The sequence below is a fragment of the Myxocyprinus asiaticus genome, chromosome 9 (assembly GCF_019703515.2).
Source record: "Myxocyprinus asiaticus isolate MX2 ecotype Aquarium Trade chromosome 9, UBuf_Myxa_2, whole genome shotgun sequence".
Taxonomy (NCBI): Eukaryota; Metazoa; Chordata; class Actinopteri; order Cypriniformes; family Catostomidae; genus Myxocyprinus; species Myxocyprinus asiaticus.
In genome coordinates, this window is record NC_059352.1 from 31519559 (window position 1) to 31546041 (window position 26483).

A 26483-nucleotide genomic window follows, 5' to 3' on the forward strand; every position below is an offset into this window, starting at 1 on the left:
AGGCCAATTGATAATGAGTTACAATAATCTAACCATGATGAAATAAGTGAGTGGATCACAATTTCAAGGTCTTTGCTGGAAAGAAAATGTTTGACTTTAGCAATCGATCTCTGGTGGAAAAAGCTACCCTTGACAATGGCATTAATTTGTTTATTAAAAAGTAATGATGAATCTAAAATCACTCCAAGACTTCTTACATGATCTTGTACATTCGACAACAGAGGATCTAACTTGGCAGCCAGGCCAGGAAAGGAGGACATGGGGGGACCTAAAATCAGAACTTCAGTTTTACTCGTTTAATTGTAAAAAAAATAAATAAAATGTTTGCCAGCCAATGTTTAATATCTTCGAAGCAATTCTGAATGTTATCAAATAAACACTTCTTGTTTAAGATCACTGTTAAGTAAAATTGGGAATCGTCAGCACAGCAGTGATAGGATATGCTGTACTTCTGGAAAATAGAGCTTAGAGGAAGCATATTCAAAGAAAATAATAAGGGTCCTAAAATCGATCTTTGAGGGATGCCACATTGTAAATGAGATGATGTACATTTACAGAAAACATGCTATCTTTTAGATAGGAGGCAAACCACTGGAGGGCCATACCCTGTATGTATGTAAATAATGGAAAATTCTAATGAAGTAAGATAAGTAAATTATCTCAAAATAAGAAGAAAATTTTCATTTGCAACATTTTTAAAAATATAAAAAAATGTTTTCATTATTTATTTTTTCACATCAATCTACACTCCCTACCCCATAATGACAAAGCAAAAACCATATTTTTGATAACTTTGCAAATTTATTAAAAAAATAAAAAACTGAAATATCACATTGACAAGTATTCAGACCCTTTGCTATGACACTTGAAATTTCTTCATCCATTTCTCTGGATCATCTTTGAGATGTTTCTACACTTTGATTGGAGTCCAGCTGTGGCCAGTTCAACTGATTGAACATGATTTGGAAAGGCACACACCCGTCTATATAAGGTCTCACAGCTGAAAATGCATATCAGAGCAAAAACCAAGCTGTGAGGTCAAAGGAACTGCCTGCAGAGCTCAGAGACAGGACAGAGACAGACACAGATCTAGGGTAGGCTACAAAATGTTTTGGCTGCATTGAAGGTCCCAAGAGAACAGTGGCCTCCATAATTCTTAAATGGAAGAAGTTTGGAACAACCAGGACTCTTCCTAGAGCTGGCCGCTGGGCCAAACTGAGCAATTAGGGGAGAAGGGCCTTGGTAAGAGAGGTGACCAAGAACCAGATGGGCACTCTGGTTGAGCTCCAGAGATTATGTGTTGAGATTGGAGAAACTTGTAGAAGGACAACCATCACTGCAACATTCCACTAATCTGGGCTTTATGGCAGAGTGTCCAGACGGAAGCCTCTCTTGTGTGTGTGTGTGTGTGTGTGTGTGTGTGTGTGTGTGTGTGTGTGTATATATATATAAATATATATATATATATATAAATAATGTTTGTGTGTGTATATTATATACAGCTCAGCCACAACATTAAAACCACCTGCCTAATATTGTGTAGGTCCCCCTCGTACTGCCAAAACTGCGCCAACCCGCATCTTGGAATAGCATTCTGAGATGCTATTCTTCTCACCACAATTGTACAGTGCGGATATCTGAGTTACCGTAGACTTATTCAGTTTGAACCAGTCTGGACATTCTCTGTTGACCTCTCTCATCAACAAGGCATTTCTGTCCACAGAACTACCGCTCACTGGATTTTATTTTTGTTTTTGGCACCATTCGGAGTAAATTCTAGAGCGTGAAAATCCCAGGAGATCAGCAGTTATAGAAATACTCAAACCAGCCCATCTGGCACCAACAATCATGCCACAGTCCAAATGTGGAGAATGGAGATCACATTTTCCCCCATTCTGATGGTTGATGTGAACATGAACTGAATCTCCTGACCCTTATCTGCATGATTTTATGCACTGCACTGCAATCAAACGATTGGCTGATTAGGTAATCGCATGGATGATTGTTGGTGCCAAACGGGCTGGTTTGAGTATTTCTGTAACTGCTCATCTCCTGGGATTTTAACGCACAACAGTCTCTAGAATTTACTCAGAATGGTGCCTAAAAACAAAAAACATCCAGTGAGCGGCAATTCTGCAGACGGAAATACCTTGTTGATGAGAGAGGTCAACAGAGAATGGCCAGACTGGTTCGAACTGACAAAGTCTACGGTAACTCAGATAACTGCTCTGTACAATTGTGGTGAGAAGAATATCATCTCAGAATGCAAATCTGAGATGCAGGTTGGCACTGTTTTGGTGGCACGAAGGTTACCTACACAATATTAGGCAGGTGGTTTTAATGTTGTGGCTGATATATATATATATATATATATATATAAAGCAGCTACACAAAACGCACCCTTGAACAGTTATCTTTCCAATGCATCTCTTCCCAATTTTTATATGAATAAGTTGTATCTCACCGACAGGGGGCGCTCCTGTGGCCATTATATGGGCAAGAATTTACATGCCCTACTATGGCAAAGGCGTGACTCATTAATAATAACTACGTGACGTTCCATCAATACTCCTAAGTGATTTGCTGAAGTCTTAGCTCATGACCATCATTAGGTTACGTGACTGGACGCTACCGGAAGGTTACCAAGCAACGTCAGTAATACCTGATTAATATGCATGGACTATTGTTTTACCATAGTATCATTCGTAAATTTGCGCTGTGAACGTGTGGAGAAACTGTTGCGCTTCAGTCCTCCAGCGTTCCCACCATAGCGCCTTATTTTCGCCTACAGAATTGTGGGAGTTCGCACAGGAGTTTTTTTTAGAGCAGTCAACTCAATAATATTAGAGTTAATGAGGTGACAGTTGTTAAAAGGAGAACTTTAAGTACACGTGAAGAATTGTCATCGGCAGATTGGACTGTTTTCGACGATATTACACCAAGGTTGTTGTTCTGTTACCGTTTTTCATCCACCCACTAAACCCACAATAAGTCAAAATACGGTAAGTCAAACTGACAATATAATGTGTGTGTATACTATAGACAAATATATAAATGTATCACTCTCATTAAGTGTTTCCGTTCACTTGTAAACTTGTGAATGTTTATAAACATTGTTGCACGGATGATTTGTGTATGACTTTGTTGTGGTGTTAAGGCTGATGTGTGTCTCGTGGGTGATAGTTGCTATATTTGTAACCAGATAGAACAAGAAAGATGCATTGTTGCCTTCGTTGTTGACATGTGTGGTGTTTATTTATTTCACTTAGGTGTGTTGGCAGCCTTAGTGTACAAATCGAGCTTCTGCAGGACATTATGAACGGTGTGTTTTGTCAATTTCAGATCTTTGAGGAGTTGTGAATTGAGATTCTTCTTATTTCCATATTATATTTGGCAAAATTAAGGATTAGAAGACCTTTTTAAATAATGTGTGGGTGCCACATGGAACCTTTATTCTGTTCTTTATGAGTTATTGGTAATCATAATTCTGAAATAACAAATCAAGATGTGATGTATATCACAGGATATAAAACCACTCTTGGTTTATGAAGTTATTTGGTAGTGCTCCCCAAATAGTCAACAAAATCTTGTTTTAGAGTTTACACGTCCAGTTCATGCCATGCATAGGAAAGCAATGACACTTAATTCTGAATGACATGAAATTAGGGTACGTTTACACAACAACGATGTACTAAAAGCGGAAAAAATTTTCATTTGCGTTTTTGAAAAGTTTCGCGTACAGACAACAACGTTGTCAAAACGATCCCCGTTCACACGGATCTGCGAAAACGACTAAAAATGCTGTATTATATATGCCAGGCCAGTAGTTGGCGATGTCATTTTGTAAAGAAACACTACGCGCCTGCGCACATAAGCATTCTTCCACAGAGCGGTGCATACAAACAATGAAGATGGTGAAAGCATCGAGCAATTTTGTCTGGACGGACGATGAGGTTGCTTTATTACTACAATTACTTTGCTGGAGAAGTATCAAACTCAAAATCTTGAGCAGAACAAACACAGTCCTGTAGTCCACTATTGTAGTTTTGAATGTCTCGCAATGTTTTGAAGTACTCAAGCGCGTGCCTATAGACTAAACACGTAATACGCGTGCGCATGATGTCATAGTTTTCACAAATTCCCGTTTTTGTATGGTTTACATGGAGACGACAGTGGCATTGTTTTCAAAAACGTGCACTTTGTTGCAAAAAAACGTTCAAAAGTTTGCGTTTTCGGGCCCCAAAACGCCGTTGTCGTGTAAACGAACAGCCAAAACGCATAAAAAGTTTTCAGTTTTTAGTTGAAAACGTCATGTAAATGGCCCCTAAATCTGAAATCTGTGTAACAAGATTTTGTTAAACTCTGCACAGTTGAAATTGTACAGTGACAATGCAAGAGTCTGAATCTCAACTTGCTGTAACAGGACTGTGTACGTTGAACTGTTAAATTCAGGCAATGTATTTCATTGAAAAGAAACAAGAGCTGACAGTCTTCAATCTTTGCTTGATATCGGACATTAGCTATTTCATCGACACGCTCTTCATAAAACTGATTAAATGAATGTTTTATGTATCTGTATGTGACGTGTTAAAATGTATGTGATGTATTTTGTGGAGAGTGCCTATTAAATCTTTAATGTCTGCACCATATATTTACCTTTCTGGTTGGACCTAATGGCTCATAAAAATAAAATGTAATTGCCCTACTTTACAACATGTTGGTAACATTGTCTTTATATTTACAACAGAATTTCAAGCTACATCATGTTCACTTTTATTATTTATGTTTTGCAGATAGGAAATCTTTAGTATGTTAAAAGTATGTAAGTCATAGTGAATGTTTATATAAGTGAAGTCAGAGAATTACAGTCACTAGATGCTATCAGGCCAGAATCATGTCAGGAATCGGGGGAGTTAATCAATGAATGCTGATTTACCAGTTTGGCCTGGCTTCAGGTTCACATAAGGCTGGCCATATCCATAATGTAAACTTACAAATATCCTAGAGGAGGAAGTTTTCTGCAAGACTAACAGTGGTGGAAATAGTACTGAAAATCTTTACTTGAGTATAAATAATTCTTAAGTAGAAGTACTGAGAAATAATGTGGCTCGAGTAAATAAGTAGTCTGCAGAAAAACTACTCAAATAATTACTTTACAAATTACTTTTATGAAAATTATAATATATTTATACTACAGGGCTGCTGAATGCTTGATTCTGATCATTTGACAGGCATTCTAAAGATGTGCAATTACTTTTTAATGTTTTTAAAAACACGTCTGTGAAGTAGTTGCAGGTCTTGACCACATAACTGTTCCATATCACTTTGCCAAATTATTTCAGTTAATTCAAAGAGCAGTACAGGCTACCACAGCCAATGTCTTTGTTTTATTTTGATATTTTGCTAAGTAAATCGGATAGAAATGACAAACAATTTTCTATAAAATTCTAAATGTATTTACATTTCTGTGGAAAGCACTATCACGCTTCCTTTCTCTCTCTCCCTCTCTTAAGTTCTCACCCACACTGACACACATATGCACACTCATAGAGACTCGCTAGCAAAAGAGTCTTGATGTTAATGCACACTGGGACTTGATCAATACAACAGTTTCTATACTATCCGAAATTAATTTTAATATCTGTGTAAAGCACAGTTTCATGTGACGTCACTGTATGACCGCGCCGCCATGTTTGTGACCAAAATTCCATATTTCTTCATTGTGCTGCACTGTGGGATGTGGCAATAGCCGGCAACATTTTTGTTTCTTTTTATAAATCATGAAACGTGTTACTGGTGTTTACTTACCATAGCCAAAATTAAAATTTCCTTTCAATAAAGTTTTATCTTTATCTTATATATAAGTGACACGGCTCCATTTCACCAAAGTCAAGCAGCCATAAAGGGGGAGGGCAGGGATAAAAACACTTGTTAGTCTTTGCTTATTTATTCAGACATGTCAGTTATCTTTATACGTGTCAATTATATTTATAACATCATCAATTCAGATATAATTGGAAATGCACATAGTTTGTTATTCATAACACCCAGTATGTCATAATTGTAACACATTGTAATACATAAAAAAGCACTATAATATGTGAATAACTTAGTATATATTTAATGTGTATATACTAATGTTAGTCAGTAAACAACACATAATGCATGATGCTCAGACATTATTCACACCACCAGATTACAGTGTGAACATATTAGTCATATTCACTAATATGCCTCGGTTGCTTTCTGTGTATTCTTCATAAGTTAAAACTAGTGATCAACCGATATGGGTTTTTTAATGGCCGATGCCAATATCCATAGAGCAGGGTGGCTGATAGGCCGATACAATGCCAATATATCACACAATTTAATATAGTAAATAACATAAACATAAAATTAGCAGTTTCTTCTGATTTCTGTTTAGTCATTAAATTTTCGTAATTTATTTGCACATGAAGAAATTGTTAAAATATAGGAAATACACCCCTGGAGTCGCGAGTTCGGATCCAGGGCGTGCTGAGGGACTCCAGCCAGGTCTTCTAAGCAACCAAATTGGCCCGGTTGCTAGGGAGGGTAGAGCCACATGGGGTAACCTCCTCATGGTCGCTATAATGTGGTTCTCGCTCTCGGTGGTGCACGTGGTGAGTTGTGCTTGGATGCTGCGGAGAATAGCGTGAAGCCTCCACACACACTATGTCTCCGCGGTAACGCACTCAAGCCACATGATAAAATGTGCAGATTGACTGTCTCAGACGCGGAGGCAACTGAGATTTGTCCTCCGCCACCCGGATTGAGGCGAGTCACTATGCCACCACGAGGACTTAGAGCGAATTGGGCATTCCAAATTGGGGAGAAAAGGAGAGGAAAAAAAAAATATTGGAAATAACAGTACACACAGTAGTCCAGCATCCATGGATGGCATGTCCATGTTAGCAATCACATTTACTAAAAAAAAAAAAAAAACTGAATCAAACCAATTGACATACAGTGCATAGTAAATAAGACATTTACTCATAGCACACGTGAAGCGCTTTTACTTTGAAGTTGTTCTCACGCATTTGTGCGGATCCATCATGAGCAGCAATCTCCTGACAGTTTAAATGGCCTGCATCGCCTGCTTGGATTATCATGGACTGACCATCATGATTTGTGAATTATTAGAGGAACTTTTGATCCTGAAGTTTTGATTCTGACTGATAGAATACACGCTTCAGAGGAAGATATTAGATGAGCGCTCGACAGGAAGAAAATGCTGGATTTTCGTGAGGTTCGTGAATTACATCTTTTTAAATTAGATATCTGCATATTTGCAGACTGTATATAAAAGTTTTATTGATATTTGCCTTTTATCATTAGAAAAGTTACAGGGAATTCTTGAGGAGAAACTGTTAGAATACATGCTTCAGAGGATGATATGAGAGCTCCACAGGATGCAGGATCTGCTGAAGTTGTATGAGGTTGGTTTATTACATCTGTTTAAACGATATGCGCATATTTGCAGAGGGGTATGATATTAGTTTTATTGATATTTGCCTTTTTATCATTAGACAAGACAGTTAACAGTTACAGGGAACTGTTGAGGAGAGAGAGGGAGAATGAAACAGGCCAGCACTTTAAAGTTATGAGCTCAAACAAGTCTGCCGCAGCTCTGATATGTGGATTGTTTAAATGAGACTCTGTTGCACACCGGTCTATTATTGTAATAACAAGATGGCAAGTAACAACTAAACAAACCATGACTGGTCGTTTACATGTCTCAGTAGCTTCACATGCAAGCAGGCGATTCTCAGCGCCCTCAAGAAACAAAACGGCCAAATCAACAAATTCAGAATATCGGCCGATATATCGGTTGACCACTAGTTAAAAGCAGCTCTTACATTCATACAGATGGGATCATCACAGACGTTTTCTAATATTGTGACCAAATCAGAGCAGAAAACAACACAAACATTTGTAACATTTGAATGAGAGATGTTTACAGTGATGTACCGGTAGGCATATGCACTCACCAGTCACACATTAGACTTGCCAGTGTACGGAAATGAATCATTGATAAAATATATTTAAATGTCCGCAAAAGTAAAATTTGGCAATATTTGTGCTGACCTCAGACATGTATACACCTTTCCTGAGACTTTGCATGGAATAAAACCGTTTTTTTGAGGTTTTTCTTGAAATCGTTTTATGGTTGTTTTTCCATTCACCACCATTGTTTCCTCCCACTGATGGTCACAAATATGGCGGCTGCGGTGAAAAAGTGACCACCTCACGGGAGGGTGAGTAATCTTTCCACAGATATATTTAATGTTCCCTCTCTCTCTTTTGCTCTCACGCACACTCTCACACATGGATACACATACATACACACAAACATAGACACTCGCGAGCAACAGAACCTTTATGTCAACGGACCCCTGCGACTCAATAAAACAGTTGTTTAGCAAAGGAACATTTATATACAAGAATGGTGACGCTACCACGCTGCTGATGAGAACTGCAGTATACTTAATTTAACATCTTGCCAATTTAAAGTGATGTTACTGCTGACGAGAGCCACAGCAAACACAGGTAATCCGTCTCTGTTTTCTCTCTTTCGCTCACGCTCACACACACACATACGCTCACACACACACACACACACACACACGACACATCCCTTATACTTCAAAATTGCTTAAAAGCAGCGTAAGCCTCTGTTACTACACTGAAAAAACAAATCTGTGGCAGAAGAAAGTCGTTCCACTCACAAGAGGGACAAAAACTAGAAAAAAACTAGATAAAATCATGAAAGATGTCTTAAGGTGTGGTAACCTTGGTATAAGCGGAAAAATTTACGCTGTTGAATGGAGTGCTTGCACTGAGCCTCATGACGTAGGCTACTTCCGCTTTAAAATAGTGCGGCCTGATAGTTTCCGGTTAAATGTGTTTACATGCGGTGTAGTTGCCTAGTTCCCGAAACGCCACTTAAAATGAGTGTTCGAAAGAAGATTTTGAAGAACAGATCTTTTCAGAGGTAGGAGAAGAAATTTTCGGAACATTACCGTGTACAGTGTCTTCAAAATTCAGTGGAAGAACAGTTTTCAGAGCTTGAATTCAGCCCGAGCCGATCTGAGAAAGCAATGGCTGGTATATACTCCAATCCAAGCGCATTTCACCGTTGAAATGGAGTCACACGGAGGTCTGTAGCAGACATTTAAACAGATCAGCTCGAAATGCAAATGACTAAAGATGGAGGGAGACAAAGGGTGTCAGCACCAGCAGTTCTCTTTGAATTAAACAACTGCGTGCTTCAGTCTTTGCTGTGTTCCATGTGTGAGGGAGAGAGACGTGATGAACGCATGCATCACCCTGTTTATAGTAAATGTTTGTTTTAATCTTTATTATGTGTCACTGTTTCACTGATAAGTACTGTATATCGATAAATGTTGAAATGCAAATGCCTAAGTAATAGCTGCTAAAGATAATGAGTTAATGTTTGAAATAGATTAAATATGTGTGGTTAAATATATTTTAGCGCAGTTGTTTATTTAATTTAATACAACTGCTTCATTTTGCTCAGAGTGTTTTTTAAAGCATGGTCAGAGTAAGATAACAGCTAATGTATTTATAATAAATACATCTGGGACATTTATCCAAAGAAAAGTTATTTGCAATCATTGTATGGTGGAATTTATTGTTTAATCTCAACTGGTATGAAATATCATCAATTAATGAAACACGTGTTAATGAGACTGCAGCAGGTTATACTGTATAGGTTTGATTTATTATTCAGGAGCTGAGTTTAGCTACATTTGGACAGTAAAAAATATATTTAGAGGCAAATTTCAGAAAATTATAAAATTGAGACATCACGTTAGCACCAAAAATATAATTTATTGATTTAATCAACTGAAAGCCCTAAGAAAAACAAAAGAAATGATCTGCCTCCCCGTGAATAATTCGCTGCATGTAGGCACGCTGAACGCTGTAACCAGAAACGCCTGAGCCGCACTACTTAGAACATGGAAGCAGTTGTGCAAGTAGTCCATTATTGAAAAATATTGCACACTCCACTTTGCGGCATGGCTGCATAACCACCTAATTATTTGTGCATTATTTTTCAATAATTCATTAAGAAATCATTCTAAGGTGCTAATTTGGTACTTAATATTGTTTTTTGATTATTAGAACAGTTGAAAGTTTCTGAGGTATATTGCACACTTGAATTTCTTACAAATCCCTTCACACTTGCAAGTCAAATTTTGGTTTTAAAAATGGCCAAAAAGTAACAAATTTCTCATGAAATTCATCAGTCTGTTTTTTAAGAGATGAAGGCGATTCCATGCACACCTGTTTTGAAAGAAGAAATCAAACTGGATCTAACCAGGACAGAGAGAAGTGGACGGCTCAGATGCACAACAACAAGAAGACATTAGAGTCTCTAGTTTGAGAAACAGACTCCTCACCTTAAATTAGCTTTCTTATTTTTTTTTTTTTTTTTTTTTTTGTCTCCCCAATTTTTTTTCTTCCCTTTTCTCCCCAATTTGGAATGCCCAGTTCCCAATGTGCTCTAAGTCCTCGTGGTGGTGTAGTGACTTGTCTAAATCCGGGTGGCGGAGGACAAATCTTAGTTGCCTCTGCATCTGAGACCGTCAATCCGTGCATCTTATCACGTGGCTTGTTGAGAGCGTCACCACGTGCCCCACCGAGAGCAAGAACCACACATTATAGTGACCACAAGGAGGTTATCCCAAGAGACTCTACCCTCCCTAGCAATCGGGCCAATTTGTTTGCTGAGGAGACCTGGCTGGAGTCACTCAGCATGCCCTGGATTCGAACTCATTACTCCAGGGGTGCTAGTCAATGTCAATACTCGCTGAGCTACCCAGGCCGCCAATCTAAATTAGCTTTCTAAATCTAAAAGGTGATTGGCTCTTTTACCTGCAAGACGGGACTTCCTTTCGATGTCCATTGACTGTTGGGTGCTAAAGCTTCTGGGGTGGGTGTTCCAGTTTCTCCCATTCATTTAAATAGAAGTGACTCGTCTCTGCTAAATAGTCTCTGGCCTCACACTCTATAGAGCTACAATGCCATTCATGCACTACGTCTCCTCCCAAAAGTTTGCACACTTTTACTCCTGATTTCTCACAATACAGGGACAGTAGAGGTGTACAAAAGCAACGCATTACTTTATTTAAAAAGTAACTCAAATATTACGGTCTAAAATATTGTTACATTACTCGTTACTCAAAAAAGTAATCTGAATACTAGCGTGCGATACTTTTATTGCATTACCCCCAACACTGTAAGCAACATTAAGAAACACATTAATTAATTAATATTAACTTCAAAAAACATAATTATGAAAAAGAACTTGAAAGATTCATGGCATCATGTCTTTTTAAAGGTATTTTAAAACATTTTATTTGATACAGATAGTTGCAAGAAAATAGGATATCCCTGCATGTTTGGCAAATTACACTGTGTTAACATGTTTCATTCAGTTAAAACATGCTTAAAAACAAGTGAAATGATCAGTGCTTGAACACATCAGTCAGAAAGTCCTTTCATATCTGAATGAATGGTTCCAAATATGCAGAAGATTACAGCAGTTCTTGCCTAGTTGAAAAGACTTGTGAGGGGAGAGACGATTGTTGCTACATAAGAACTACAACATCTGTCCGATCATGTAAACTCATCCTTGTGATAGTTGTAGTCCTTATGTATCAACTTAGCAAACTACCTTTTTTAAAGAACACAGCAGTTTCAAAAATTAATGTTTGAGGTATGGCTATATAATTTATGTTATCCACAGTTTTTCTGACTAACCACTGGACGGTGCCATGATTCTGATTGCCGCTGCACTGTTTTCTTGTTCCGGTGTCCATAAGAAACCACCAATACGAGCGTTCCAGATGGCGCACAACAACCATTTTAAGTGTTAGTTAGAGTAAAAATGACTTCAGGCTCAACTTATTCATTTGCAACATGTCATAACTTGAAATAGAACCTGATAAATAATGCGCAGCATAGAGGGTTCAAATATCAGAAATATCCACAGATAGACAGTCTCTAACGTTAATGAATGACAATAGAATACAACAGACATACTGTTTTACTCGCAGACTAAAATCTGTTTATTTGTATACAGCATAGAGTCACAAAGCATAGAGATCTGTATTTCCTAAGGTAATTTAATCTTCATAAGGGAGTGCATCTGACTTTTGAATGGATGAAGGGATGGACTCGGGCAGCTGCATCCAGGTCCTAGTGCCTGCTCATACAGTCTTTGTCAGTGCAACTTAAGCCAAGCTTACACTACACGACTTGCAGTTGGCGCCCTGCAACTCACAGTCCAGTTTTTCGTCGCGCTGGTGAGAACCATAGATATACATACATAGATGCCTCATTCGGCTGGTTCGGATCCGTCAACCGTGGCACCATCTCGTCTCTTGGAACAGTCAACAAGGAGAGCTGTTTGAATGTAAGTGAATGGAGAAGAAGCCTCAGAACACTGCATAAACGTTTGTGTGGAAAAAGTTCATCATGTAATGAATTGACTGACTGGGTGCTAATTTTCAGTATGTTTGCCATGGTATATTCATTTGTAGAGGACTTTTTTTGCAGATTGCTATGGGATAAAAAACCTGTTTTAGAAGTGAAGTCAGAATTTCTTATATCATCTAAAATATGTAAAATCAGATAATCTGAAAGTTGGCTGGAAAAGACAACAGACTTTTGCAGACCGTATCTGTCAATTTACATTCATGTGTTGACAGACAGCTCTTGACCTATCCAATATGGCGGATGCGCTGACGTATCGTGGTCCATAGAAACAGCTGCTAATAAGGTATCTACATATAGATATCTATGGTGCGAACACTTCAGGACTGTAGTGTCAACTACATGACCATTAGTCCCCGACTGAGGCAATGTGTATACTTGGTATTAAGATGAGTTTAGGGTGATCTGATCACAAGTGTAGAAGCGAGGCAGTTCACCGTTACATCTGGTCGTCTCTTTTGACCATTTGTTTTCTTATTCGAGGAGAGAATCTCTGATTTCAAATCATTATGTCTGTGTTTACTAAATGATGATAAAGTGCAAAAAAGTAAAAGACGAGAGAGAAAGCGGTACAGATTCTCTTCCCAAACATGACATTTGGAGCAGAATTCTGAGTGCAGAACCTGTAATTGAGCTTCTAATGTGCATGCTGCTCATTTCTGTGTCTCTATTGTACATGTCCATGCATTCGCTTTTTTACATTTTCCGATCGTACGCTTATTTCCCTTTAAATCCACACCGTTTATATGCCCACCTGTCAGTCTTCTCAAGCATATAAATCTTTATATGCCCAGCTGTCAGTCAAAGTTTAGCGCTAATTTTACCCTGTTGAAACAATATGGTGTCCATTTAGTGCAGTTGAATGTCAAATTTGTTAATTGTCATTTAATCTCAGTTTCATACTAAATGTATAAATTATCATCTCAGCTCATCATCTTTCTTTCATCAATATATGATTAACACGCACAAGGCAATAAATGTGTTATGGCAGACATGAAATAACAGAGTTGCTCTCTGTCACAAGCACACCCTGCATACACACATGCGTGCACACACACACACTTTTACAAAGATGTGACACATTCTGCCACTGACTTGTGAAGACTTGGTTTAATCTGTAAGTGGTTGCTATACTCCTCATTAAGCAGTCTTGCTCTGTAGACCAAGGAGTTCTTTTTTTTTCCCCTCCATAGATTTTGTATTAGTGTGTAGTTTTTTTTCAATGTCAAAATACCTGTTTAATGTGCAGAGATACTATACAAATATACAATACTATAAAAACTCTGCAACTGTAAGAAATTTATTTATTGTTGACTTTGTGAAATGTGTAAACACTGTGGCTTTGTGCCATTTTAAAACATTGCTCGGGGCTGGGTTTCCCGAAGCACTAGGCTAAGTAGAAAGTTAGTCACACATGTGTAGTGCTTAATCTTTACAGCATGTTTCACAAAAGTATTAAAAACGATTAGAAATGAAAGAAAGCTTCAGACCACTTGTACACCCAATACCTTCAACTTAAAGGTGCTGTAAGTGATTTTTCATGAAAAGGTATGTTGAAAATGTTCCTACTCCCTGAAAGAAAATAATAAAATAAGTGACTTGAGATATCTCACCGGTGTCTTTGACAGCACTAGACTCAGTAAACAACAAACTGTGTCAACAGGCTGCAGTCTCTGATGCTTTCTGCCTGTCAGTCATTTTGCGCATTCTCATAGTATTGTAATTGCAGCTAATTATTGAGGATTTATACCATTTTTATGGCATGTGGTTCAAAACAGTTGTCAGTTAAAGGTGCTATTTTGCTGCTGGTGTTTCTGACAACTACTTCTGCTCGATAAATAAAGCTCATTTGGTATCTTTGGAGTGCAGTGTTTTGGAAAGAGGGGGCGTGGCTAGCTTGGGGAAATTCTAGATTGGCTAAAATCGCTTACAGCATCTTTAGACATCTTTTTCGCTTCTTTCACAGTTTATTAGAGACAAAATAATGTTTCTGAGAAGAACAAAGTTTTGTGAAAAAATTGCATTTAAAAAAATAGGCTACTTCGCAGTTTGAGCATGCAACGTGATAGGCCTTAATTTATATGGCAGACAATAGCCTACTGTATAATTTATGTTGGCCTACTTTGATAAGCATAATATTTTCTTATTAATCATTTTGATTTCACAAGAAGACGTGACCCTGGTGAAAGTTTCGGCTTTAGTTCAGCACCTTTTGACCTGACAGCTCCCATAATGGCGCACTTAAGTTCTACTTAATAATGAGCGATCTACATGCTGGTTTAGAAAACAGACGTTACAACATTGTAAAATAATGTACAACATTAGTTAAGTTGCTATGTTATCGGGAAACCCAGCCCTATTTGTTTGAGCAGTTTGACATATCAACTTTTGGTGCAACAGATGGCAGGCGTTTGATGGATGACAACATTTTTTATGCAGTCTAGTTTGCCGCTAGTGGCCTTTTGCTCACCTTTATGTTTGCCCCAAGTGAAATGTAGCATATTGTTTTTTATTCCCATTTTATTCCCTTTTTCTGTCTCCAGAACTTTCACACCCACTACAGTCATCTCAGAGACTTTACAATGTGTTGGAATGACCCATGTTTTGTGTGATATGTGGGTAGGGCTTGTAATTTTGTTAAGTGTTATTGGCCTGCTGTGGATGTTTTGTACTGTTTTGTCCAAATAACTCTCTGTAGTCTAATTATACTGTTACTTGGTCTACGCTCACTTGTCGATTTTGTCTCATGTACATTAGTAAGTGTTGAGGTTTAGGTTGCCATAAGTCCAGTGTGAAGTCATCTCATGTTTACAGCAGTTTACTGGAAGTGTGTTTGTGACTAACAGTTACTTGTGTGTGACACACACAATGATGAGTTCAGGGTGTTTAGGTAAGGCATAGACATAAATTATGGGAGGAAAAACAATACATGCATAATAACAAAATCTGGCTCATGCAAATGGTTATCAGGTAAATAGTGACAACCATATCTTTATTTAATGTCAGATTTATGCCAAGGATTGTTGAGATTGTGACTGGACCTGTGAGAGATACATTCTTTTATGTATGGGCCACAGGATCAGGCTGCATGACATTGCATAAATAGTGTGCATCTTTCAGCTCAGATGGTATATTTCTGTCTATTTTTAAATTTACTTGAGCCATAGACTGATCAGGCAGAGATTTACCTTATTTTTGCATAAAGGGTTGTTTCGTGGAAAACCTAGCAACCCAGTTGCTTGAGGCTATTGTTTGCATGAGTGCAGACATGTGGCCCCATTTACACCTTGCATTAACATGGTTTTCGTATCTGGATAGTATCTGGATATTCTGTAGCTGGATTGTATTTACACCTTCCACTCCACTCATAATCAGATGCTGTGGTAACTGAAAATTCTCCATCTTTAAGCAAAATTTAAAAACACAGATGGATAATTCAAATGCTTTCTATCACTTTAACAGTCAGGGATTTTCCATCATTTTAAATTTTTTGGTGGCCGCCAAAGCTAAATGTAATGATATTCATCTCACATTCGGTGCTTTGTATATGCTTCTCATCTGAAATGTGTGAGTGATGACATCTGGTTTCTTGTGAATTTCACCCGAGGGGGTGATTAGAAAACAGGAGAGAGATGCGAGCGAGTGGGAATTTGAGGAGAGAGAGAAGATATTCCAAGTGTATTCCAATCGAATTCATGAAATATTGTTCGGGTGACAAAATTTTCAAGACAGCGGTGTCTGTTGTGTTCTTCACATTGCACTGGCTGAATTGATGGAAAAAGGCAAGAACCCGCAACAAAGCACTTTAACAATGGATGAATGTAGCGTAACCTCATCACATAATTACTTACGTAGTTGGCTCATACTATAATTGGGGGTACATTTCATGTCAACAAAAATGTACAAAAATAAAGTCCTTTCAATAAAACAACTATTGGTTTAAGTTAATATATTTCTTCAGTGTAACATATCTACTAGTTGCAAAGCTTAAAGGTGCAGTATGTAACAATTTTCATGTAATATTCGCCTTTTTTTTTTTTTTTTTTTTTTTGCCAATGTGTGAACGGCTTGTAACGCAACTTAAATGAGCCCTTCCTGGACTTCCAAGGTTTCCTATTAAAGCCTGTAGACGGATTTTCATTTGAAGGGAGCGGGTCAGTTTTGCCGGGAAAATCCAAAGTATGTGACGTTTATGCGTGCTCCTGAGAACCTTGCCTCAGTGCTTCTCTTCCGCTATTCAACAGCGACAACAAACGGCAAAACTAGGTAATGTTATCTTAGAGATGGAATCCAGCAAACATCCAGCTCCCAGCACAACACCGACTCCTACACAAACTTAGAGTAAGCCAAACTACCCCCAACCCACCCCCCCCCGATCATTGTCGAACGAAAACTAGAGTGAACATCGGCAGGGCATTTGATTCCTGGAGGGAACTTCGTTCGGTTTTGGGGATCAAAACCGACCCTGAATTGGCATTCTTCTTATTGGACAGGTAAGCTTACATAACTGCAAAGCATATGAAATATAGTGCCATAAGGATTGATATGTGTAATTTTAGCTAACTTGATCTTGCCTGCTGAAGTTGACAAATTGAAAGCTACCTTGCTTCGTAACTTTCAAATAATTTCAACGATCTTCTCTTTATACTAAATGTCAGGTATACAGGATAAATTTAAGCAAATACGCTGGTTTCTTGATCGTAGTACAACATATGACATACAAAACATACAATAGTGCAACATAATGCAGTGCAACAATAAACTGTCTGGTATAGTTCGATAGTATGTAGCTGTATGTGTGTATCAGTATGCTATGTTAGCTGATAAGTAGTTTTAGTTTAGTCTCAAAATTTGTAGTAAAACAATCATAATTGTGTAATTTTAATTATGCTACCTCATCTGTCAGCATGATGCCGGTGGATCACGTTCAGTCTCTTTGTACGTTACGTCATTGTTTTGGCCAATGCTTGCTCGCTCGCATCCCTATGGAGTGTGTGCGCGAGCGCGAGCAACAGGTAGCTGGCTGCAGTTCACTTAACGGCCACAGGTGTCATTAATAACAAGGGTTTCTGAATCTTACATACTGCACCTTTAAGCATTAAACACCTTTTTGATATTATAAGGGAAATGATGTTTTCCCTAGTGAGTTTGTCAACTATGTTACAGACAAACTGCATGCCATTACAGACACTGATTAAATGCTACACTTCAAGTAACACATAATTAAGGGGTCTTTGGTCATAAATCTGCCTTAAATATAATTTTGATAGTTTTGAGATGTTATGCAAAACTCTAACCTTTGTGGATTTAAAATAAGGCCTATACCTTGAAGGATATCAGAAGCAGCATTCTTGTTATTTGAAATCAAGTGTAACATAGTTGACAGTGAAAGTAAAAGTGTTGAAAAAGCAATATCCTGCTTTTTTCACAAAACACAATGACACCATTTACATAAGAAGATCTCTGTTTTAACTTGGAAAGGAACAATATCTAGTTAATTTTGTAAAATCAATTAAATGTCCCTTAATTCTGAATCATCATGATTCACACACATGAATGCACACACTTGCACGAGGGCACACACACCCCCAGTGTCATGTGACATACAGGTTAAAATTATGACAAAAAACTGTTATATGGTCATCAACTATGTTACCCAAGAATTGGGCCTAGATGGCAACATATTTGACAATTCCCTCATTTTAACTCATCATTTCAATGGTAGGCCTCACCTGGCCAACCACATGTAATTTTCTTGATCAGGTTAACCTCAAATTTTTATATATATTTTAGTTAAAATCATAAAAATATATCAAACCATAACAATGCACCCAACATAGTTGACGGTCAGTTAATATTGTCCTTGACATTATGCTATTGTAGTTAAAATATTGAGAAACAAAATTTAAGGACACTCACCATTATGTGTTCAAAATGTCCCCCACAGAGAAAAATGACATCACATGATGATGGTCACATGTTTTTGGGATACACCATTTTTTAGTTGCAGGGGAGTGTTTATTTAGTAACATAGTTGACAGAACTTTTGTCGACATGAGTAAAAGAAGATATTTTCTTTATTAAAATGTCAAACTCAATCTAAAAATTAAAATTTTTCTGAAGTGTTTAGAATCTAAAAATAAATAAAATTTAGATAATGTTGACTAACATTTTTATTCATTATTTTTTAACTTAAGACCCTCTCACTTAAAAAATGGACATTGCAAAAACTGTCAATTAAGAATCATCATGGCAATTTCAAGCAAAATGAATGGGGTGCACAAAATATTTGTGATATTGTAACATGCTTTCCCTTTATGGATAAAATTGGATAGTTCTGAAGAAAATATAGAATTATCATCAATGGACATTGAATGTACCCTAAATTATAGAATGAAATCCAGATAATAAAAATGCATTAGCATTTACACCTTCTTTGAATGTGGTCAGAATCCATTCCTGACCACCTCTGAATGTGGTTTGAATGATCTGATCATCGAAAATGCATGTTAATGCAAGGTGTAAATGGGGCCACAGATGTCATTGTGTACATCATTGGTAACATAATCATAGATTGTCCTCTTTTCCATAGCATACACAAGACTGTAATTGAGTGGATGACCAATTTTACCACAGAAAACACTTTTAGGATCTGTGTGGCTGCTGCATTCAGGAAGTATTAGGCTAACCAAGGAAAGTTTGAGATCGTTGACAGTTTTTGTTTCCTCCTCCTCCTCCACATCAAACTCTCCTATTAGACTTGCCTTTTGTTGCCAGGACATTGACCCAGTTAAACTCCAGAAGGACTTGTTCAGCTCTGCGATTTTCAGTCCTTCAGAACTGTCATCAGCCTGTGTGTAACATGCAGTGGTGTGACACCAGAGTTTTAATGGAATTTGGATCCTGTTCTCCTCAGCCGTACCTATAGAGGTTTTTCCTCAGGGAACCGCTTGGACCAGGTCTGGAGGGGGTAAGAGTATGGTAACCATCAGCAGTTTCACATTCCTTATGTCCAAATATCCATACTTCCCTACTACGCCAAAAACAGTATGACAATGGAGTAGTAGGGCTGGGCGGTATAGCTGCAAAAATTATATCTCAGTATTTTTCAGCTTATTGACAAATGTGATATATATCTTGATAATGATGTATTTGTTCTAAAGTGGCATTAGAAGTGTTTTTTAATTGAAAGGGACCATCATTTCAACCAAACAGCCATTGTAGCCAAGAATACTGAAAATGTTTAATACATGAAATAAAAAATAAAAATTATTAAGGCATGTTTTCCTCAGTTTTTCACTAAATGAACAGAAGGAAAAACTATGTTTAATAAAAAAACATTTAGATGCAACAATACAACAATACAATAATAAAAAGCAATATTTACCTACATATATTTTTACTAAAACATTGTTTGTGAATGAACAGGGTGTGCAAAAATTACAAGTTCACTCACTTTTTGGAGCCCAGTTGAATTTCATTATAACAATAAATAATACTGAAAGGGCTGTCGTATTTACTTCAACTTCACCTGAAGCTTTTATTTTGGTGGAAAACTGAAAGTACAGTGTTTATTTGGCAGCTTGCAATGTTGCTCATTACAAATTAGGTGAAACACTGTCCTCTCCTTCTTTTCTGTGATACCTTGTCCCATTTTTAGATTTGTATAATAACTTGTAGAGATTACAAAAGCTTAGAATTATGTTAATGTGTGAACCTGCAGCGCTTTGCTTTCACAATGCACACAAACTGCTCTGAGACTGCTTAAAAGAGCGTATAATGAGCACCGCTTGTGAACACAGACCATGCATTCATTGCATTAAATCACAGCCTTTTGCGGTTCAATAATCACATATGACAATACTGAGATTTTGATGTTATTTTGATGAATTGTATAGCTCTGAAGGATCGTGAAATTTGTCTAATGCTATGCTCTTAGGAAACATTGTGGCCAAATAAAAAGCACACTACAATCATCGCAATATTCTCTATATTGCTTGATTTTATATTGCCAGCAAAATCATCATGATAATATCGTGAATATTTGAAATATTGCCCAGCCCTATGGAGTAGTATGTCAGAATCCTCAGTATTCATAAAACAGTAAGCCAGAAATACCTGGATGACCTACTATTACCTGCCAGATTTTAAAGTGCAGATTGACTGGACACTTTATGATCCCATAATGCCTCGGGAGCTGAGGAGACTTCATGTTTAAAATGCTGGATTTAAAAAATTTAAAAAAAAAAACAGCAGAGAACCGAGTCAGGTGCCCTGCAACATAGCACCCTGTCTTTTGTTTTCGGTTGTGTTGGTGTGCACACTACATGACTAATTGCAGACTAGGTGTATAAACTACAAGACCGTTCCTGACTGAAACTATGATCCCAAAATTCTAATTCACAAACTCACACACATTGCAATGGGAGAGTGTATTCATGATAACAAAAAAAAAAATAATGCTGAAAATGATGAGACAGCAGTTTTGGAGACGCGGGTGATGTTTTGTTGTATTATATAATTATTTTTTGTCTCCTGCTTCCCAATGCCTCACTCATTGGAACAGTGCGCACACCTGTTGACTTGTCTGCCAGATCTGAAGCAGGTTTGAAATCCATGGTAATGTCTTCAACTTGTCTGGTGAGTCACAAGAGCAGGGCCGTAGCTAATGGGGTGAAAGGTGTAAATGATTCTATGGGCCCACAGGTCCAGGGAGGCCCACAACAAATTTTAAACTGAATTTATTAATAAGAAAGACCAATATACAGTCAGGGGGCCCAGAATTTCTTGCTATGGCACTGCACAAGAGTATGTACACTACCTTTGGTCGTGCTATCTGAGACTTCTAATCAGACTAGTTGCTGACTCAAAAAAATCAAAGGAGATGAGCTTGAGTCGTGTAATGTGCGTTTGGCTTAAGGCACCAAAAATGTAAAGTTTTACTACAAAGTTGCAAAAGATGCAAAGAATGCGAGATACTTGCCGATGGCAATTTCTGAAGAAACGGGCAGTATTTAGAAATGCATTTGCTTCTCTTCATGTCAGTTTCGTTAGTCAGGAAGGTGAGTGAACAAGCTATTTGTCATTAATAGCGGTAAATTTCTGCAAATTAGGCCAGATAGCTTTCATAACAATGGAGAATCACACTGGAACCGTTCTCGAGTGGCCTTGGGTGCGATTCCTTGGTGCACTAACCAACTAACCAAACTCTGACATCAAACGGATTCAAGTATTCCCCTGAAGATCTAGTGTGAAAGCACTTTTTCTCATCTAGGCTTTTCACCCAAATTAATTTGCACCAAAAAATTGTAGGCTCTGATGAGTTTATCATGACCATAGTTGACCATCAGAGATGGACCTAAGATCAGAGATGTTGTAAAGCTCCAGAGTGCTCCACATGATTTGGTCCCCAATGCGTTTCTCTACAGCTGTTTTTGTGGTTCAGGGGATTAAATGTAAACCGCATTAGACTATCCATCAGAGAATCCTTTCCCTTACTAATTGACTCATTAATTTCATTATGAGTCAATTAGTAAGGCTTTGCTGTTCTCAGTCTGGTGGAGGCACTGATGACTGCACCCTTCAAGGCACTTACAGCATCACACCTATTCAAAAGCACCAACTCCTTGTAAAAATTGGTGTGTAAACTTCAAAGAATTTTATAAAAGCAGCTTTTACACTTTTGCAACCATGGTTACCACAGAGGAAAAGACAACACTTATAAAATAGTCATTGTATGATGTGCACAAATGCTCATTATCGAATTATCCCCAATTGTCTTAAAGGGATAGTTCATTAAAAAAATGAAAATTCTCTCATTATTTACTCACCCTCATATGGTTCCAAACCAGTATGACTTTCTTCCGTGGAACATTCTGAGCCTGTGTGTAACATGCAGTGGCTTGAAGAACTAGGAAACATTCTGCCTAACCTCTCCTTTTGTGTTTCATGGAAGAAAGTTGTAGGATACAGGTGTGGAACAACATGAGGGTGATTAAATGATGAAATAATAAACATTTTTGTGAACTATCCCTTTAACTCCACAGAGCCCATTTTGGTCCCAGTATATGGAGTACCTCCGAAGATGGTAAATACCATATTTGCCCAGGTTACTCCCTAACATACCAGATGTTCATGATGTTCAGATCTCTAAGCATCTTGTGTGATACATAGGGCCATTCACTGAGGGCTAGTTAATTAGGTGTCACCAGATGAATGCTGTGGTCATGTTATCGCCTACATGGAGACACAGAAAAATAAGAACACTGTGATTCTGCACAAACTTGCTGGCTAGAGAAGCAAAAGGTTGCCTAGTAACTGTAGAACTCAGTAGGGAATAAAGGAACAAAATAGGTTCAGCACCTAAACCAAATTGGCACATATCATGATGTTTGGGTGTAGATGAGTGTCTTTTGTCTTTGAGCCAAGGTGTGGAAGAATAGGAGTTTGTGGATGTGGCTTCAAGAAAACATATACCATACGCTATTGTCTCACTCTGGCATGTCTATTAATATACTTTATGCTTAAGTTTGAGTATCGAGGTTGTGCTGACATGCCATGATTTCCCTCGAGATGTGCAGAGAATCTGAGCTCCTGTTTTGTGTAAGCGTGACCCCATGAATGACCTCAGCACTTATAATTCTCACCCTCCACAAGCCCTTATATTCTATGGGCCCTGTGTTGTGACAACTACATTACACAAACTGCGGACATAAAAAGGAAAAACTGTTCTAAAATGAATATGATGCTTTTTTCAGCAGATAAACATTATAGTGATTTATACATGCATTAAATCAGGACAGAGACGTAGTATTTGGACTTTGCCTATGTTTTATGACTTCTTGTTTTATTAAGCCATTTCATGTGGAGTTATTTCTGTTCCCTTTTGTCTCCATGACAAGTTTCCTGCTTTGTTGCCTAGTGATCTATAAACCCAGAATTGGCTGCAGCCCCTGTCTGAAAAAGCCTGTCTAAAGTTTATCATTTAGCCACACTTTCAGTTTTAAGTCGCTGTTGTAGTACTTACTGCAATTAGCCTGTTTACTGCCAACATTCAGACAAGCTCATTATGTCTCAGTGTACACATCTTGTTGTGATTGTCTTAAGGATAGCAAAGATTTACTGCAATGATCTTGCAACTGACCTACCAGCTCACGCTTGATGAATATGTTGAAATGCAGTTATAGATTATGTCTGTGTAAAATCTAGAATCCATTTGTTTACTCCAAGCAGCCCTTGACTTAAATACTAGGCATTCATCTGGGAGCCAGGCAATGCTTAATTCCAAACCATGATCCCTACAACTGCTCACAAGAGACTATAATAAATGTAACATCTCACACTGATAACAGCTCAAACTAAATAAACTGAAGTTTGAAGACAGATTCATGAGGTTTTTAAGGAGAAATGGCACTCCAAAGACTTGTAGAGGCTGGAGAGAGATTTCTTATGGCCCGTCTCACTCGCCTACTCGAAATGACTCAGTTTTGTTCGGGAATGTCACACCTACTGACTTTTTGGTTTACATTTTTATCCTTTCTATCAGAGGTCTGTCACACATCAATTGAGAATGGAAGAGAGGTGAGAGAGAAAACAAATACCTCTCTGTTCTACAGTATTATACAATAGAAGAACCCGAAATCTTAACTTAAAGGGATAGTTCACCCAAAAATGAAAATACCTCATCATTTACTCACCCTCATGTCATCTCAGATGTGAATGACTTTCTTTCTTCTGCAGAACACAAACCAAGGTTTTTAGAAGAAAATCTCAGCTGTGTAGGTGCATACAATGCAAATGAATGGTGACCAGACCTTTCAAACTCCAAAAATCAAATAAAGGCAGCATAAAAGTTATCTATATGACTCCAGTGGTTAAATGTATGTCTTCAGAAGTGATATGATTGGTGTGGGTGAGAAATAGATCAGTATTTAAGTCCTTTTTTTATTATAAATTCTCCACGTTCACATTCTGAAAGTGAAAGTGAAGATTCATAGTAAAAAAAGGACTTAAATATTGATCTGTTTGCATCGCTTCAGAAGACATATATTAAACCACTGAAGTCATATGGATTACTTTTACTACAACTGTCTATGCTTTTTGGAGCTTTAAAGTGCTGATCACCATTCACTTGCATTATATGGACCTACACAGCTGAGATGTTCTTCTAAAAATCTTTGTTTGTGTTCAGCAGAAGAAAGAAAGTCATACAGATCTGGGATGGCATGAGGGTGAGTAAATGATGAGAGAATTTAAACTTTTGGCTGAACTATCCCTTTGAAAACTGCGTTTTATACTATGCACTGCATTGTTTTAAAATGAGTTTGTTGAGGAAAATAAATGAATAAAGTCAAGTCCAAACTGCACCCATGAGTAGTTTTGACCAATCATGATCTCTCTTGGAGTTCACCCAGGTCAAGAACTTCAGGGGAGTGTGCAAACAGGAGAAATCCAACTAAACAAACATCTTATCAGAACAAAACAGTCAATGCATTTCGTAATTTTTAGACAAACTAAATAAAGCCAGTTCACCCAGCAAGTGTAAATTAGCCTAAGACCTGTGAAGCTCGCCGAAACAATGACGTGAGAACCGTGTCAACATAAATAATTGTAATAGACTCAATAACTATCCAATTTGTTGTCACTTTTCCCTGGCGAATGTGTGTGATTATGTTTATCCCTTCAGGAATAGCTGTAGAAGCGTCCATCCAACTTCAGTGAGAAAAGTATTCTGTCTCCACTTTCTGATTTTATTAGTCAATTAAGTGTAGATGCACCCCAGAAAAGCATTTTTATTTTTTTTGCGATATGTGGCTTTGTGTTTGCTGAGGAAAAAGAGCAGGATGATGTCTTGTTCTTCAGTGTGAGAAAAAGCTCATTGGTCACTTGACGAGACCACAAGTGCCAGACACGTAAAGGAAGATCCAAATGCAGAGGAAGAATTTAACAGTTTATATTTATTTATAACAGTGATGAATAAACAGGTCAAAGTAAAGTATGTAGACCCAGCTCAGACTGCAGTGGGAGAGAGACTAGCAATAGCCAACACACAGGGCACCCAGGCGGAGAGAACTGGAGGAATGATGACTGGAGGAGAGACTGATAAGGTACAACCTGCTGGAGATGCAGACTGGAGGCAAACAGCCACTGACCGAACAGACAGAGAACAAGACTGATTGACAGAGGCAAGACTGAATGCGGTGAGTGCGAGGCTACACACAAACAACAGTCTGGTGACAAACATAACACACAGTGGTGCTTAAAGAGTAAAGGGAGTAATGACGACACACAAGGTAACGAACACAGAATGAGCCGAGTGAACTCACTGACCGTGGCAGTACACCCCCCTCCCCCCATCTCCTAGCTTCCCTAAAGGGGTTACCATGACGATGATGGAACTGGTCAGTGAGTGGTCCAGAATATCCCAAGCCAGGACACAACACCTCTCCTCAGGTCCATAACCCTCCCAGTCTACCAAATACTGGAACCCTCTGCCTAACGTACAGCAGCCGTTTGACCGAATAATCTGAAGCCCCCTCAATAAGTTGTGGAGGATGGGAGAGGCGGGCTGAAGATCAGAATGGAAAACTGGTTTCATTTTAGAAACATGGTGAATGTGCTTGAGATGGGGTGGTCATTTGTGGTAAATCACCACCGGACTGAGGACCTTAGAAATAGCAAACAGGTTGATGAATTTGGGCCCCAGTTTACGAGAGGGGAGTCAGAGAGTGATGTCCTTAGAGGACAACTAAACCTTCTAGCCATAGACGTAAGCTGGGAGCTTAGACCGGTGTCGGTCCGCTAACACTTTCTGGCGACTGCCAGTCCTGAGAAGGGCTTCTCTGGCTAGTCTCAAGGTGTGTTGGCACCTTTGAATAAAGGCGTGGGCAGAGAGAACAACGGCATCAGGTTCTTGAGTCGGAAAGAAAGGCGGCTGATAA

General features: G+C 38.2%; 1 protein-coding gene across 1 annotated transcript in view; it reads left to right on the top strand.

The window, feature by feature from the left end:
* Positions 1–2628: 2628 nt before the first annotated feature.
* LOC127446605 (guanine nucleotide-binding protein G(I)/G(S)/G(O) subunit gamma-12) overlaps positions 2629–26483 on the top strand; it is an 80284-nt gene continuing 56429 nt past the window's right edge. The window contains exon 1 of the mRNA XM_051707656.1: positions 2629–3002. The gene's annotated coding sequence lies outside the window, so the exon portion shown is untranslated. The remainder of the gene's footprint in view (positions 3003–26483) is intronic.